The following is an 18,863-nucleotide window of genomic DNA, read 5'->3' on the forward strand; positions in this document are numbered from 1 at the left end:
CACTACTAAAATGTCCTGTATGGAGGACAAGAATAAAATAAAATAAAATAAATTGTACGGATGATGCATTCTCATCTAGAACTAAATTCCAAGGGTCTCAAACCCTGCGTAATCCCTGCCAACGGAAAAGACACCTCTTACCATCACCTATCATATCTCCTATCTCACAAGAGCCAAAGGATGTTCCAATTTCCAGAGAAATGGGATCATTGCTTCCCTGTGTCCCACATTTTGTTGCCCATGCTGCACTGGTCATTACAGCCTCACTACTGAAGGAGCAGGAAGATCAGGAATGTGATGTGCTACACTACTATCCACAAGAAAAGACATTGCTACAGCTAACCCAACAATCAGCTAATGTGCACCGACTGCCACTGGAGGATTCACACATCCACCCTCCAACCTGTAATGCAACTGCGTGACAACCAACCAACCAGCATAAGGTTGTGCTTATGAGATGGAACATTGTTGGGTGGCACACATCTAACAGAGAACCCTGTTTCACTGACTTCCTTGTCCAATTTGATACATTGGGTCCTTATTATCCACTGGGGTTTGGATCCAGGACCCCCATGGATAACAAAATACATGGATGCTCAAGTCCCATTAAATACAATGGCATAGCAAAATGGTGTCTTGTGTATAAAATGGAAAATCAAAGTTTGCTATTTGGAATTTTTAAAAAGTTTTGAATATTTTCAATCCGTGGATGCTTGAATCTGTGGATAAAAAAATCTGTGGATAAGGAGGGCCAGCTGTATTTTACTGATTCAGAAAACATGGGCTGCTAAAGTTCTGGAACTGAATGGTTTCCAAACATTTTCAGTTGCAGCAGAGCCTGGGAGAAAGCATGGAAGTACAATGGGAGTCCTGGGAATCCTGGTTTCTATCACTCTATGTGCCATAACAAAACCTCTTCCTACATTTAAAACATATGCCATGGAAATGCTGACCCAATTTAACCACTGCACTTTGCTGATAATAAATGTCTACATGCCTCCAATGAAGAAGAAATCCCAAATCAGAAATCTGTGGACTGAACTGGAAACATATACTACCAGCTTCATATTGCAGAATCCAAATGAATTTGTAGTCCTGTGGAGAGATTTGAATGCTTGACTGGGCCAACAACCATACCCTATACTCCCTGCATAAATGCCCTCCTTCTAACCTTGAGGATGATGGAACTCACATCACCCAATGTTCAAAAGACAAGTAAGCAAATTTTGCAGGCCTATGTCTGGCTCAATCAGTCTTCTGACTAAATCTCTGTATCCTAAATGGTGCTCTGAAAAATGGCTGTCTAGCTGAATTTATCTCTCTGGGTCCAGAATGAGTGCCATTGACTATATAATCATTTCTAAGGATCATCTCCCCTATGCCATGGACCTAGAAGTCATGCCTAGGTTTGAAATTTATCATCTTCCAGTTCAGCTACAGTGAAACAACTTCACCCAGTAGACACACACCAAGGACTGCTACCAACTCTGTTTAATGCCATCAGGAAGGATTTGTCTGTGAGCTAAATGGACCCTCCTCTCAGCTAAATCAAACAATAAATGAGGTATTAGCTTTAGACCACCTTCAATGTCCTTGAAAAGACTTGATATCAGCCAAGTCCTCTAAGGAATTTCTGGAAAATTACAATAATCTAACCCAAGTGCTATTCCAATACCCAAACCAGCAAAATAGTGCACACTGGAGACAACAACAACAACATCACTCAATGAAGTGGTTTCACAAGGAATGTGTTGATGCTAAAAAAAAAAAAAAGCTCTCATTACCACTTACCACGACTATGTATTCAATACTATGGAGCTTATCGCATGGGCCCTGGGGAACGGGCCCAGCACGGAACGGAAGGGGGCAGGAAGGGAACTGAATGGGGATATCACCTATTTTACTGCATGCGAGAATACGGCCGATGCTCCCGGAAGTCCCCAATCCATTCCCCATATGTCCCACAGGAGGCAATTTTCAAGAACTGTTCTGAACAGTTCTTGAAAATCGGCCTCTGTGGGATGGATAGAGAATGGAACAGGGACTTCTGGAAGCATCAGGGCCATTCTCGCATGCAGTAAAATAGGTGATATCCCCATTCTGTTCCCTTCTTGCCCCCTTCCATTCTGCGCCAGGCCCATTCCCTAGGGCCCGTTCGATAAGCTCTTATGCCAGAAGCTGCTTCAACAGAAGACACACTAAAAATTGCTGGTATACAAGAAAATAGAAACCATGAAAAATAATTGTGCACAACTTATTCACGCAGTCAAAACGAACAACTCAGCTTTATTCTGGTATATTACATCAAGTTTCCAAAGCAATTGGCTTTATCACACAGGAGGCTTCCCATGAGTAAATCACCATGAAATTGTTAGAAATCGTATAAGAAGCATGATTGAGGTTCACACCCCTGTGTGTTTCTCCCATCAGTAAATCATCCTTGGAGCCACCATTTGGTAATAATGGGATCTTCCATTATTGCCAAAAGGATACTAAAATCTGTGAAGGCTCAAGTCCCATTAAATACAATGGCATAGTAAAATGGTATCCCATATAGTCAAGTTTTGCTTTTTGGAGTGTATATACTTTTAAAATACTTTCAAGCTATGGATGTTTGAATCCATGGATAAAGAATCCATAGATATGGAGGGCTGACTGTACAGCCTGCCCTCCCCATATGCGGGGGATCTGTTCTGGATACCCCCCCTATGCGCATATGGGGGAAAAAGTGTATGCTCAAGCCCCAGAGAAAATAATGGGGCGTATGCTCACAGGGCACGGGGCCCAGGGTGCGAGTGTGCGTCCCATTATTTCTGCCAGGGCTTGCCTTCCGCATAAGCTCAAAGCCATGGAAGGCAAGCCCACCTATAAGGGGGTCTGACTGTACAATAATATTTGGCTGTGATGTGAAAGAGACAGTGAGTTGACACACATTTTGAGAAATGTTCCCTCTATACTAGGGTGTAGGTGGGTCACAGAGTGCTTCTGAGTGATCATGAGGAAGCTGTGAAACTCCATGCCTAAAGAAACTCATTTCACTTTTACTGAGATAAAAACTCTTTTATCTTAGGAAATCCTTTGTCTATCAAGCTTTCAGTATTGCATCGTAATATTTATTTAACATTTTTGCTGCTGTCCCTGACTGAAATCCTGTTCATTAGTCCCAACGTAGACTTATATTGTTCAATAGTAGATCAGCATGTAAAGAAATTCTACTGATTTAATGGTCAACTCTAGTAAGGAATAGCAACATGATTTAGGCTGAAGTCCCTTGTTTCATCTGTTTATTGGTGTTGTTTTTTGATGTGTTGCTGCTCAATTGTTTTTAAATGCTTATCATTGTCTAATATCAGGCAGCATCAAGACAATCAGGTAAACAAGTAGTATCACACATGATGGTTTCCTTGTCTGATCATCTCACCACTTTATCACACACAGCTTTTAAGCTGTGATTGGAGTTGCAAAAAAGCAGGCAATATTTATTGCACCATGATGCCTCCAACCCATTGCTGCTCCCTGTAGATCGAGGCAGGATTACAACAATAAAAACAACATTACAAGATTAAGAGCTACAATATCATATAAAATACACTCAGTAAAACAGTAGAAACAATACCAATACAATGCATTGACTAAATCGTCATTTAAAATATATATCATTACAAATAGAGGTGGAGTATCTCTTATAACAAGGAGGTGATATGATAGCCCTGTTTAAATATTTGAAGGGATGTCATATTGAGGAGGGAACAAGCTTGTTTTCTGCTGCTCCAGAGACTAGAACATGGAACAATGGATTCAAACTGGAGGAAAAGAGTTTTCACCTCAACATTAGGAGGAACTTCCTGACAGTAAGGGCTGTTCGACAGTGGAACAAACTCCCTCAGAGTGTGTTGGAGTCTCCTTCCTTAGAGGTCTTCAAACAGAGGATGGATGACCATCTGTCAGGGATGCCTTGATTTAGATTTCCTGCATGGCAGGGGGTTGGACTAGATGGCCCTTGTGGTCTCTTCCAACTCTATGATTCTATGATTGGGTGGATAGGTCTGCCAGAAGAGATCCATCTTAAGTGCCTTCTTAAAGGCATTTAAGGTGGTAATGACAGGGATCTCCTCCGGCAAACCATTCCATAATTTAGGAGCAACGGCAGTAAATGTTCTGTGGGAAGTTGTTGTTAACCTGGTCTTTACATGCTCTAATATATTCTTCCCAGTTGTTCTGAGAGTGCAGGGCGGATTGTGTAGGGAGAGGTGTTCGTTCAAGTAACTCGGGCCCAAACCATGTAGGGCTTTAAAGGTAATAACCAACACTTTGTACTGCACCCGGAAGCTAATCAGTAGCCAGTGAAGAGATTTTAATACTGATGTTATGTGGTCTGACCTAGATGTTCCAGTGACCAATCTGGCTGCCGCATTTTGCACCAATTGACGCTTCCGAACTTGGTACAAAGGTAGCCCCATGCAGAGCGCATTACAGAAATCTAAATGAGAGATTACCAGTGCATTTACCACTGCTTCAAGGTCCTTTTGGTCCAGGTTGGGATGCAGTTGGCATATCAACCGAAGTTGGTACCATGCACTCCTTGCCATCATATCCACATGGGATGATAACTGTAAAGATGGGTCCAGGAGTACTCCCAAACTGCGAATTTTGTCTTTTAAGGCAAGTGTGACCCCATCCAAGACTGGTTGACAAAATTCCGTCTCTGGACTTGGGGTACCTATCACAAGTACCTCTGTTTTCTCTGGATTAAACTTTTGTTTAACCTCATCCAGTTTGTTTAACCTCATCCAGTCCATTACCGACCCAAGGCAGGCATTCAGAGGAGAGATGCCATCCTTAGTCACTGCAGGAGTTGGAGACATAGAGAAATAGATTTGGGTGTCATTAGTGTACTGATAGCACCATGCCCCATGTCTCCAGATGATCTCTCCCAGCAGCTTCATGTAAATGTTAACCAGCATGGGGGATAGAATGGCACCTTGAGGGACACCAGATGTCAGCTCTCTCCTAGAAGAGCAGCTGTTCCTCAGCCTCACCATCTGGAATCTTCCTGAGAGGTAGGAGTGGGGCCACTGGAGCGCAGTGCCCCCAATACCTAACTCCCTCAGGCGTTGCAGAAGGATACCATGGTCTATGATATTGAAGGCCGCTGAGATGTCCAAGAGCACCAACAGGGCCACACTTCCCCCATCAATGCCCAGACGGAGATCATTGACTAAGGCAGTGCTTCTCAATTATTTTCTGTCATGCCCCCCCTAGGAAGAAGAAAACATTTCACGCCCCCCGCACGACTGTAAGTAGTATCATTTGTCTATAAAATTGTTATAAGTACACCTCTGCATAACAGAGCCTCGCGCCCCCCTTTACGGAGCCTCGCGCCCCCCCTGGGGGGCCTGCCCCACTATTTGAGAAAGGCTGGACTAAGGTGACCATGGCAGTCTCAACTCCGTATCTGGCTCTGAAGCCGGTTTGAAATGAATCCAAATAATTGGCTTCATCCAATAACATAAAAACCCATCAATGAGCTGTCAATAACACAAGTGCACAGGTACAAAATGTTGCTGCCAGGGCAGTTGCAATATTGACAGTCATATGGTAACAGTGTATGCTCCACTTTCCCCTCTCTCCCCTCTCCTTTGCTATTCCTAAGCAGTCTTGTCTTCTTTATTTTATTTCCATTTTTTCTTATCTTTTTTAAAAAATGAAATCGCAGTAAAAGAGTTCTGGAATTGTGTGAAAAAGGAAAAATAAAAATAATTTAAGTTTAAATTACAAATCCCCAAAAGGCATGCTGGGTAGTACATGGGGCAAGAAGGCAGGGTTAAAGGGCAGTCAGGAAGAGAATGGTAAAAGTGATTTGCAATTGTGAAACTGAGAAGACTTGTGCTAATAGCTGCTCATAAGCAGGTATAATTTCGTTTTCTCTAACCAACATGATTTCAGGAAAAACAGGAAAAAATGTTGTCAGTGTAGGAAAAGGCTTTGGTAACTACGACCCAAGTATTTTCAAGTCTCAAGTATACAATTCATACAGTTGTTGCATTTGCCAGAAGGATAGCCATGTCAGCACTTTAAAAACTGTTAAGAGTGTTGTGATCCTCTAGCACTAGTACATTTATTATGGCATAAACTGCCACATGTTTGGCAACATAGGTGCTGACAAGTGAGTCTAGCAACTGCATGTATGCTAACTTTCATTCTACACTTCTTTAACGGCCACGGCTGAGTCCTGCAGAATCCTGGAATTCATAGTATGGTGAGGGACTAGAGCTCTCTTCCAGAGAGCCTCATTAATAAATACCCCATGAAACTATAAATATTGGGAGTCCAAACAATGTAGTAATGGAAGTTTAAAGTGCTTTCAAAGTTCCAGTAACTGTGAGAGAGATCCAGGTGTGAGGTGGTGTGGGTGTCAAAATGAAACATAGTTCTGTTTCCAGAATGGACACCAGATGGCGGCCTGCTGCTAGGACGTGCTATAACAAGTAAGCCAAGGACAGCTCCAGCTTTGAAAACTGCATGTATGACAGTATGTAACAAAAATGCAAAGTGATAAGGCTGTATTTTTTTATTGGTTACACAATGTCTGTTATACAGTAAATTGGATATTAGTACTAAATTACAAAAGAAATAGTTATCAGGAATGCAGGAGTAAAACAACCACCTGTGGAAAATGTAATGAGATGATTTCCTTGAATGGAAAGTAAGTGACCTGTAGTGTAGTGCTAATGAAACCCATTGCTTTCCATTTCAAGGAAGGGGCTCTTAAGGAGTTGAAAAGTGTACTTGTTAATAACCAAGTTGGAATATCAGAGAAAAGGGCAAAGTTCATTTTTGGTACAGTACATGCACTGCTGCCAATCCAAAAGAAACAGATTAATTTTTCTCCATTCCCATATGTATTTTTAGATGTAATGATGCAATCAGAAGCTCCAACCAATTAATTCAAAATATATTTGTAAAGTTCTATGTGTGCATGCCTGTATGCTTGTAGCTTATTGGTCAATTACTATGATATAGCAATCCCATTGAATTTTAGAATGTTTGAAAATGTTTAGCTCCACCGCTTGAACCAAATGGCACAGGTGGAGTCAGGCACATTCTATCCCTTCAAGGGAGTTCTCAAAGAACAGTGGTTCTATCAACAAAGATACTGACAAGCTGGAACATGCCAAGAGAAGGGTGATCAAGATTATCAAAAATCTGGAGGCCAAGCCTTATGAGAAACAACTCAGGGAGCTGGATATGTTTTGACTGGGGAAGAAAGAGAGGTAACATGATGGCCATCTTTTAATATCTGAAGGAATTGCATATAGATAATGGAGCAAGCTTGTTTTCTGCTGCTTCAGAGACTAGAACATGAATCAATGGACACAAATTAAAAGAATTTACCTAAACCATTAGGAAGAGCATTTTTACTGCAACAGCTACTCAACAGTAGAACAGATTGCCACTGAAGGTGGTGGAATCTCCTTCTCTGGAGATCTTTAAACATAAGATAGACAGGCATCTTTCTCGGATGCTATATATATTGGTGCTCAGCTGTCCTGGCCAGCATTGAGAACTCTAACAACACCACCATAGACATAGGAACTCTCTGCTACAGCAATGTGCACCAAAATTTGAATGTATTGGTTATGTTGTAGTTTTAAGGCTTTTGGCATTAGAGCAAAGCAACAAAAAAAAGTGATTGGAAAGGAGGTTTTGAGTTCCTTCACATAAGGGTCTGGATTGTACTGAAACAAGATACTGGAATGAATGAGACTTCAGTCTAAACAGGATTTGGAAAAGTTACATTTTTAAGCTATAACCTCCAACATCCCAATTAAGAGGTAACTGGTTAATGTAGTTGAGGTTGGGGATACTGAAAGTTGTAATTCAAGAGAGAAACTTTTTCGAGCTCTGAATCTGAGACAAGAGGGATTGTCTCTACCTAAATATTAGTATTTAGTGCAAATATATTATTGAATAGTGAATCAGCACATAGTGAAACTTTACTGATAAATAATAATAATAATAATAATAATAATAATAATAATAATAATAATATTTTCCCACCTCTCCCAGTATCAATATACAATATACAAGTACAATTCACAACAATAAAAACAATGATGTAGTACAGTAAAATATAAAAATAGATAACAGTTAAAATAATAATATCAAAGCGAAAGAGGAGAGAGATGTTTCAATCTAGGTCAAAGAGGTAGAAGAATATGTCTTATAAGAGATTAGATGAGTAAACTTGCCGAAAAAGATCTACTCTTGTTAGGATCTACTCTTGTTAGGATTAACAATAGGAATTAGGCTTTGTATTCATAAAATATGCATTTCTGTAAAGTCAGGGAATGTAGGATTGGATAGATGAGTCTGTGATTAGTTTTCAGATCTAAAAGTATGGAAGAAGTCTGAGGTTTTGTTCATTTTTTCATGTTATAAACATAAATGTGCAGGCACTGCATGTACACACAAACCATTTGTATAATCCATCACCAATGAGTAGAAATAACACATATAGTTTTAACAGGGGTTAATCAAACACTGCAGTCATTTAGTGAGGGATGTGGTAAATTCTCCACTGCTTGAAGCCTTTAAATCAAAACTGGATGTCTTTCTAAATGATACACACTTGTTCAGCCATAAAGTTTTGGCCTCCATTCAAGAATCACTGGGTGAAACTCTAAAGCATTTGTTATATGGCAGGCCAATCTTTTGTGATTAGAAAGAACTCCCTAAAGTCTTAAAGTCAATTTGTCTGTGACAGAGGACTTCCTTGTATCAAGAAGAACCCACCAAACTAACTTCAAGCCTTAACAATGGGCTGTGATTGTGGAAGTCACACATGGATATATGGTATAACTTTAACACATACATTGTAAAAGCTTTTGTGCTGAATATGAATCAAAAATATGATGATGCCCACCTATTTTCAGCATGTGGCGGGCATAAGAATGCTTCATCTTGGTAGCAGCAAGGATGTGGCAGCAAGCTTCATTTTCTCCTGTTTTTCAGAAACACTGCAATGCACTGTACATTGGGCTACCTCTATACTAAGTTTGGAAACGTCAGTTAGTGCAAAACAGCTAGATTGATTGCTGGGACATGCAGGAGTGATCACATTATACCAATATTAAAATCACTCCACTGTCTGCCAGTCAGTTTCCGGGCAAGGTACAAAATGTTGGTTATTACCTTTAAAGACATGGTTTGATCCAGGTTACCCACAGGATTGCCTTATTCCATATAATCTGCCATGTACGCTCAGGTCCTCTGGTGAACCTCTACTCGAGTCAGCCAGGATAAGGTTGGCAACTGTCAGCCAGAGGACTTTTTCTTCAGCCACCCCTGTGGAATGACCTGCTGGAAGAGATTCGACAGCTGAATATGCTGTCTGAGTTTAAAAGAGCTTTAAAGACCAATCTCTTTCAGCAGGATTATCCAGATGCATTCTAAAAAGATTTTTAAAGTTTTAAAACCAGTCAGGTTTAAATATAGTATAATATAAAACAGAATAGAATAAAATAATATAGCAGCAGTCAAAATGTCAATTCTCCCAAAACTTAACTTTTTCTTCACAAATCTCCCAATTATAACTAATGATAGACCATTTGGAATTTGGAACAGAGAGCTCAAAAAGTTCCTCTGGGAAGGAAAAAAAACCCAGAGTGAGATGGAAGACCCTAATGGACACAAATGAAAGTTGTGATTTACCCAATATACAATTATATTATCAAGCAAACGTTCTAGTGTGGATGTCAGAATGGGTGAAACTAGAAATGGCAAACGTTTTAAATCTGGAGGGCTTTAATTTATGCTTTGGGTGGCATGCCTACCTCTGGTTTGACAAGAGCAAGATACATAAAGAATCTGAGCACCACTTCATTCGTTAATCAATTCTGGCTATTTGGAAAAAAAAAATAAAACCTATTTTCTATTCAAAAATACCAGGATGGGTATCACCCCTGGAAGCGCCAAACTAACTACAGGATGGATAAGATATAAAGACATCTTGAAGAAGAATAACCAAGGCCAATATTAATGAAAACAAAGAAATGAAATTCAAGGTTTTGAACTAGAAAGACACTGCCTAGTTTATAAACAACTATCAGACAGATACAAAATAGATCAAAAGGGAAGAGACTTTGGCATGGGACAGATGGTCCCGAAGTGGTGTGCCACCACTGAATCTGAGGTTAGGGACTGCACACCAACTGCACGGTCCCTAACCCTAGCACAGCATGGCAGCAGCCTAATGGTGGCATCCTGTCCACATGGGTGCCACCATCTTGACATAAGTGACACACAGCATATAGATGTTGCTGCGCATCGCTTACGTCACAAGTGTATCATTGGCATGAAATTCATAATTTCAACTGCAGTTTGGTGAGTTAGATACAGTAAGCAAATTCATTTCAAGCAGTATTTCAGATTCAGTCAGATTATAACTTGCTAGTCCAATTATTTTAGTAAATAAATAAGAGCTGAGTTGAAGTTCATATTTCTCCACAAGTTAGGTGTCTTTGCTCGAAGTCCATGGTGTATTTCTGTTGAATTAATAAGTGATGTGAATGGAAACTAAACAGCCTCAAAATTGTCTGCCTCTCTTTCTCCTTTGTTATATTTCATTTGACAGGTTAATTTCTCTTAGAGGACCACTGCCCGCACACTGCTCACCCACAATCTAGTCTCTGTCCTTTAGCTATTTTCCTCTAGCAGTCAACAAGAAAAGCCAAGAAGGTCTTCATATAGTAAATGCTATCCTCCCCCCATTGAAAGTTGCTAACAATTTTCTCTGCAGCTTAATAACGGAATTGTTACAGATAAAATATTAACAACTTGTATCTACATGGCATTAAGATTTTGACAATCAAACAACATATGCAACACAGTCCTCCTCTCAGAATAAACCTTCCAGCAATTAGGTGATAGTTGGCATAAGATATGTTGGGCTGGACACCTGTGCCATCCAGACCAACTTTCAGAGATGCAAGGGTTTGAACATGTGATCCCTATTTTATTAGCTAGAGGTCAACAATGTTATTGTTGTTGTTAAATTCATTTGTATCCCTTATAATGTAAAATAAACAGTTTAAAAGAAGAATGCTCTGTGATACAAACTTGTGTTTTCAGTCTTCTCTAATAGTAAAGGACTTATTACTTTCTTGAAAGACACTCCAAGGAACTTGGTGACAGTTGATTAATAGATCCGGGATGCTCTTTGCCTGACCATAATTTTAACTCCCAAGGTGGTTTAGAAAGAATGAAAGAAAAATTATCATCAGAACAGAGTAATTTTGTGGTTAGCTAAGCCTTCCGTTTAAATAGGGTTAGCTAATGAAGTTCACACTCTGACTGCCCCACTAATGCTTTTGGCAGGGGGGGGGGGGGTTCTTTAAAAAACAATGAAAGAATCACTTCTACTCTCCATGTTAACCATAGCAAACTATTAATATGATTTATAAAAAATGCAGATGCATTTCATTTTTATATTGTTTCTCAGAGCTATAGCATAATATAATAATAATAATAAAAGTTTATTTATATCCCGCCCCTTTGAGGTCAATCGGGGCGGCTAACAACAATAAAATACAATACATTGTACATCAAAATTCCCTCCCCCCATTAAAAATTATTAAATCAATTATAATTAAAACCAACAAATTAAACAACATTAACACATACACATTATTACAAGACAAAAACAAAACAGAACAAAACAAAACAAATAAAACAGTAAACTATGGTAGCATGTCCAGGGAGGACTTTGGGGACTCTCATGAGAAGAGGGATTCCTGAGGCCGGGTTATCTATCCAGGAAAGGCCTGCCGGAAGAGATCTGTCTTGACAGCCTTTTTAAAGCTGTCTAAAGATGTCAATTGACGGATCTCATCCGGCAGGTCGTTCCATAATCTGGGGGCGACAACAGAAAAAGCCCTCTGGGAGGTAGCCGAAAGCCTAGATCTTTGAGGCTGCAGCAAATTCCTCCCAGAGGACCGGAGTGTGCGGGGAGGATTATATGGGAGGAGGCAGTCCCTGAGATAGTTTGGACCCAAGCCATTTAGCATAGATCCAGGTTGGTTCTCCCTTGACTGCAAGGGCTCCATTCATTCCTAGAAGGCACTGAGTTCCAGCAGAAGCTCCTATGGAGTTAAAAGGAGAAAATGTTTTTATTATTAAGGGGCCCGAACAGACAGGCCAAAATAAAGCTGCTTTGGGTCACGTTGGAGGTATGCTGTTTAAATGTTGCATGTGTCCTAAGAGAGGCCAGAAGCCATGCCAAAGCCATGCTCAAGTCCTAAGGACTGGAGCGCAGGTTTGGCACACAGCTGAAGCAGCTTTATTTTGGCCTGTCTGTTCGGGCCCATCATTTCCCTTTTTCCTTCCAAACTGCACCCCCCATCATTTCTCATGCTCATTTGAAAAATGTGCTAGCCCTCCATATTCAATCAGTTTAAACTGTATGTGTGTGTCTGTTTGTGTGAAAGAGGGTGGACCTGTTTTGGAAACAGAGGGAAATATCTATTTTGAAGAACATATTCCAATATTTCTTAAAGAGAATGTTTTGCCCAACAAAGGAATAACTCACTTATTAAGGTCTGCCTTCACCATGGGAGTTGGATGGAGAGTTACCATCCATCATATAAACAACTTATTCAGCTAATATGAAATAAGTATATTTCATTTTCTCTGTCAAATGCTAGACCAATGCAGAGCCAATGAAAGATGATTATACTCCATAGATCTGCATTGTTTTAATCTGGCAGAAGGAAGGAAGGAAGGAAGGAAGGAAGGAAGGAAGGAAGGAAGGAAGGAAGGAAGGAAGATGCCCATGAAAACTGATACACAGGCCAGCCAACAACCTTTTGGAATTCATTGCCACAAGATAATGGTGACAGGTTGGGTAAATTCTAGTATAAAAATCTGTGTCTCATAGTGGGATAAAATCAGGATATAAACTGAGTTTTTATTTTTTAAAAGCACATCTACTCAAAAGATTTGTGAGACTGCCCCTAACATTGAATTACTCTAGGCTACATGACAGCATCTTTGAATCATAAAATCTAATATGGTGAACACATTTCTCTTGAATGTTTGGTGACCTGTCTATGCACTTTTTCTCAAAGATAGACAACCTTCTCCTGTAAAAGTCTTGGTGAATTGGGATCATCCAATGGGGAAGTTAGCTTGGAATTTATCTGTGATAAAACTGTAGTGTTAATTCTGAAAGGCAGGTGGGAATAAGTACATGTTGAAGTCGCAATGCTTTTACACACACACACTTTAGCAGTTAGCCAAAAGCCATCAGTTCAACAACATAAAAACTATTTTCAAAAGACAATACATGATCATAGTTTTTTGTGGGTTTTCAGGCTATGTGGCCATTTTCTAGAAGAATTTATTACTGATGTTTTGCCTACATCTGTGGCTGGCATTTTCAGAGAATGGTGGCACGGAGGTGTGTGGGATATATATACTGTGTGACCCTTGGTTGAGAGGAAGTGATTTACATATTAATCTCTGTGTTGGTCTGTTGGTGAATACAAGATCACTTTACAACCACAACAAGGGTCTTCTCAGTGGCTGCTCCCAGACTTTGGAACTCCATCCCCAAGGATGTTTTTGCTCTCCTTCCCCTGGTAATGTAAACCATTTTTAGGCTGCTGGGCTTTTAGAAAATGACTGGGATAGGCTTTTAATGCTGTGCAATGCTGTTTTTATGGTTTGTATGTAGTCATTTAATGGACTTAATGGATTACAATGTTTAAATAACCTTTATATAGCAATTTTAGTATAGTTTTTAATCCATATTGTTTTTAAATGTATTGTTAGCCACTTTGAATCTCATTATTGGGAGAAAGGTGGGAAATAAATGATAATAATATTATTTATAAATGCAAACATAAGCACTAATACAAATTATAAACAAGATGTTTAACCAACACCAACTAAATTTACATGCCAGAAATACAAATAGAGCAAGCCAGAGTGGCATTGTGGTTGAACCTAAGGCAAACCTATCACTTAGTTTTCTTGGCAAGATTTGTTCAGAGGGGGTTTGCCATTACCTACCTCTGAGGATGAGAGAGTGTGACTTGCCCTAGGTCACTAAGTGAGTTTTCATAGCTGAGTGGGGATTCAAACCCTGCTCTCCAGAGTCATAGTCCAACACTGAAACCACTACATGATAGTCCAGTGCTCCATACACAGTACGTGAATGCTGAAACCACTACACCATATATACCTATATAAGAAGAAAGAACAGGATAACAGTTATTTGTGTGCTAATTCCATCTCAATTCTTTTTTATTTCTTTAATTGAAAGAAATAGAATAGACCAAATAAAATATACATACTGGCAGCATTCCTCAACAAAGCATATAATAAATGTGCACACACACAAACACACACACTTCTTTTGGTGACCTTCAAGTTAAGACCAACATTGCCTTGCAGTTAAGACCTCAAATGACTAACATGAGAACTAGTTAGATTTAGATTACCTCTGTTTCTATTAATAAAAGAATTAAATCTCAATTCTTGACTAGAATGAGTCCTGGTTTCAGACTGTGGAGATTTGTTGTTCCTTTGTCATAGCTGATGTTTTTTAAAGGTCTGTTCATGTTGCTTGTTTTATTGCTCTCACCAGCAAGGCCTGGCTCAACAACAGGCTGAGCTGCAAAAGACAGCCAAAGAACCTGATGATAGGTGATTAACAGCTTCAGGAAACTTGACCACACTCAAGACTCCCAAAACAGTTTAACAAATTATCAGCAAAGTAATTCATTTTGTGGTTAAGTTACCAATTTCTATAAACAAGTTACTAATGGCATTGAAAATCTTAATACTTGGTCACACTTAGAACAGAATTTTAAGAGATATTGTCACTTTCAACCCCCCCCCCTCTTGGGAAACACATAACCTACAAAAACTGTGGGTTTTATCACACCAGACAAGTAAAGCACCATTACATCAAGATAATTGAACCTCCAGAAGTGGCTTACCCCACGGCATTGTTGTCGTTCTGTTCATCTCTCATAGAAGATAATTTGAAATGCTCTTCTTTTTAATAAAACACACACACACAAATCCATTAATGAGCCCCTTTCCTTCTTCTGTTGTGCTATGATTTCTAGTGTGAACGTTCATTTGCATTTCTATGTTGATTTGGGGTGGCAAGGGCTGATCAGTGGGCATGCCATGGGTGGCGAAACATCAATCCACCTCCAGTGATCAGATGAAATGGAGAAGGGGTAGAAACTTCAATTTGTTCTGCCAAGTAGTTGGAAGCTCTCTCTACCAGCCCAAATTTTTTTCCTGCTCTTCCTGCTTCCAGCATGGAAGGGCTGTAAGCAAAGTTCAGATGCCTTCTTTTATAAACCCAATCTCATGCCCTCTAATATGGATGGGCGCATGCAATGATGGCAGCCAGAGTGCGCAGTAGGGTTTCTGAGCGTGTAAACGCTCAGCCCCATGAACCCCTAGTTCAGGCCGAGGCCAGCGCAAAGCGCCCGTCTGTCCAGGCCCTATGTCACTAACAAGATTCCAACTATTCTCTCTTAATGTTATTTTGCTCTTTAAGGCTCATTGACAACATGGCTTTCCAATTCTTCCAGTCATTAAGGCAACAATAGACTACTGTTCTGTAGAACAACAACAACTTTACATATGTAGAATAATCTGTAACTGTAAGGTTCTCTGACCAACCAAAGTGGGCGGGAAAGAAGATACAAATTTAATACATAAATTAACAAGAAAGGTTAGATTGTTTGCTTTATATAAAATTGCAGAGCTATCATTCAAGATCTGAATAGTCTTGCCTCCCAGCTCTTTCCAAACCACAAATGTTGTCTCTAATCGTGTGATTTATAACAAGCTGACTTCTATTGTCAAAAATGTGTCTTAAGGCACTCTGGCTGTGTCAAGAAGATTTAACACAGATCGTGGGTTAGACAAAAATGTGCTCCATGCAGGGGAAGGAATTTTTTTTCCGGCAGCACCTTCCCCTCTTGTGAAGTTATGCCAATGGTCTTGCATATGACTCAAGTAGACCTGAGATTAGAGAATTGTTGTCTTCATTCATAATCCAGGCAGAACAGTCTACTATTTATAACCAGGGCTTATCCTAAACTTTCTTTTCCCCCTCTGCAAAAGAAGCCAGAGACTGGTACCAATGGGGCATGCCTCCCCAATCCTCCCAGCATCACATCTTGTTTTCATGAAGAGCCAGTATATTGTGGAAAGGTTCAAAGACAATCTCACAGAGACATTGACAGATGATATATCGGCATTGCCTCTTAGGTGTGATGATGACACTGTGGAGCAAAACTAAAAAAATGCAATGATGGGAGTCATTACAAAATCTGATGAAAAAGAGCAGTCTCTTCTACAGTATCTCACAAGACCAATGTGAAGTCAGGGGAGAATTCCATGCATTTCTCTAAGCTGGGTGAGATCAGTGATGTAAAAAAGATCTTGGGATCTTCAGCAAACAGTAAGATGTTCCACAATATTACAATTCCCTTACGCAAACTCAAGATAAAGAACAAAGGCACAATTGGTCTCTACAGTTGTGCTAACTCTTAAAGATGGTCAGAGCTCTTCCAAAACTTAGCATGTCTTCACAAAAACTATTCTACCACATTTTCTGTGAGAGTAAGGCTAGTGAAAAGATAATGATGAACAATCCCTTTTTAAAACCTGGAAACTGAAATAATGCTTGATGCTAAGCTCATAAGATAGGCAACTTCATAAACATGAGATATGTTGTATAATAATACTATAATAATAATAAAAAGTCTGCAACCTGTCATATCTCCAGTGGAATTCACTTCCTGTATCTGAAGTTCTGTCGTATGCTGGATATTAATTAAAACATTCCTGAATAAACTGAATATATTGTTCAGGCTAATATTTATTACATTTATATTTAGACTGTAATATTCTCTCTCACACACATGTGCACATTCATTTAAATGCATCAGCACAGAAATCCTATATCAACAAATACTGAATCTGTAATGCTTTCTTTTTAAAAAGGTCCTCTTGGCTAAGATGTAATATTTGAAAAGTAAAAAATACCAGGGCAATCATTTTTTACTTCCTGCACAGGAATTCAAGCAATGATTGATGTTGCCCTTTTAGACAGTGCCAACAGGCCTCAAGTAGCTTTCATTGGCACATCTGCCAGTGCTTTGGAATGAATGCCAGGTACAATCTGTGACTAGGCACAACTTTTCTTGCTATTTTCTTGCCCCAAAGGTGTTTCACAACTTAGAACAGATCTTAACCATGACTGCTCTGATGATAGGCAAAAGACTGCTTTGTACTGTGATAAACAAGGGCAGAAAGAAGAGCAACCACTACATAACATGTGAGTTTAAAGACTCATGCAGAGATGTTTGTGTCTTCATGGTTGGTCTAATGTATCACTATAGTATGCAATATGAAATATTTGTTAATCCATCATTCTATCTTCCCCTCTTTATGAATTCTAATCTTTGTGAAGTATGGTGTAGCCCCAATTACCCATAAAGCCTAGACATGTCAAAGTATTCAGACAATTCTTTTAACAAGTGTGAGTACATAGCATATACAAATAATCATTTGGATCACCAGAGTTTTATTATTGACAGTAATAAAATCTTTTTTGATCAGCTAAAGAGCCTTCTAGAAGAGGTTCCAAAGTACTTCATCTATATAAGTATTTTGAAATAATCCTTGGATGTTTTCCCTCTTTTGTCAGTTTTATAGGTTTTCTACATAGACGTAAACAAATCTGCCGACTGTAATTTCTCCTACATTTTTAATTTACATTTTTAATTTAAATTATTTTTTCTCAACATTATGAAGAAGTATGCAGATTTTAATAAGTTCATAGTTTGTTTTTTTTAAAAAAGAAGTAATAAATTATTTGAATTCTGTGCTATGGTTAAATGGAGTTAAGTACAGTTATTCCCAGCATAGAGAAGACCATGTTGTATCTGTCTGCCATGTAGCTGTTAAAAGATGAAGTATTTGTTGTTGTATTTTAAAAAGACATGGCACCATTAGGATGTTTAATTTCACAGGGATTTGAAGCCAAATGTTTAAGCATTCACACCTATTTGGATGGATATGGGATTGTTAGTTTTCTATCTTTCAATGTTTTAATAAATAAATAAATAAAGCAAGCAAGCAAGATATAGTTCAGACCTGCACAACTTGGCAATACGTAAGGGCTAATTTTAGAACAGGTTAAACCTCTTTGGACTGTAGATAGGTTTTGAGTAGCTTAGAGCCCAGACAGGCCAAAATAAAACTTTTCAGGTCACTTTGGAGGTATGCTGTTTAAACGACACATGCATCTTAAGAGGCCAGAAGATGCGCCAAAGCTGCGCTCCAGTCCTTAGGACTGGAGCATGGCTTTGGTGCAGCTTCTGGCCTCTTAGGATGCATGCATCATTTAAACAGCATACCTCCAAAGTGACCTGAAACAGGTTTATTTTGGTCTGTGTGTTCAGGCCCTTACTTTCCATGTAAAGGTATAATTAATGATTAAAGGTATAGTGTGCCTGTGCCATACTCGGGTGCACTATATGCAGCTTTCAGTTTACACTGAAGCTCTGCTGCAGGAAAAACAATGGCACACTTGTTTTCAATGGGACTCGAGCATGCACATTTTTTCCTTTACGCGTGGGGGTCTGGAATGGATCCCCGTGTAAGGGAAGGTCCCACTGTATAATTCATCATCATCATCATCACTATCAGTTATAATTATGTTAATTATTATTAATATTAATTCCATCCTCCTCCTCCTCTTCCTGGACACCTCTTGGGGGAAAGCTGGGCTGTGAAGGAGGCTTCGGAGTCAATGCTGACTT

This window comes from Sceloporus occidentalis, unplaced genomic scaffold (genome assembly GCF_023333645.1).
Source record: "Sceloporus occidentalis isolate IW3139 unplaced genomic scaffold, rSceOcc1.0.p SCAF_3, whole genome shotgun sequence".
In the NCBI taxonomy this organism is placed as follows: Eukaryota; Metazoa; Chordata; class Lepidosauria; order Squamata; family Phrynosomatidae; genus Sceloporus; species Sceloporus occidentalis.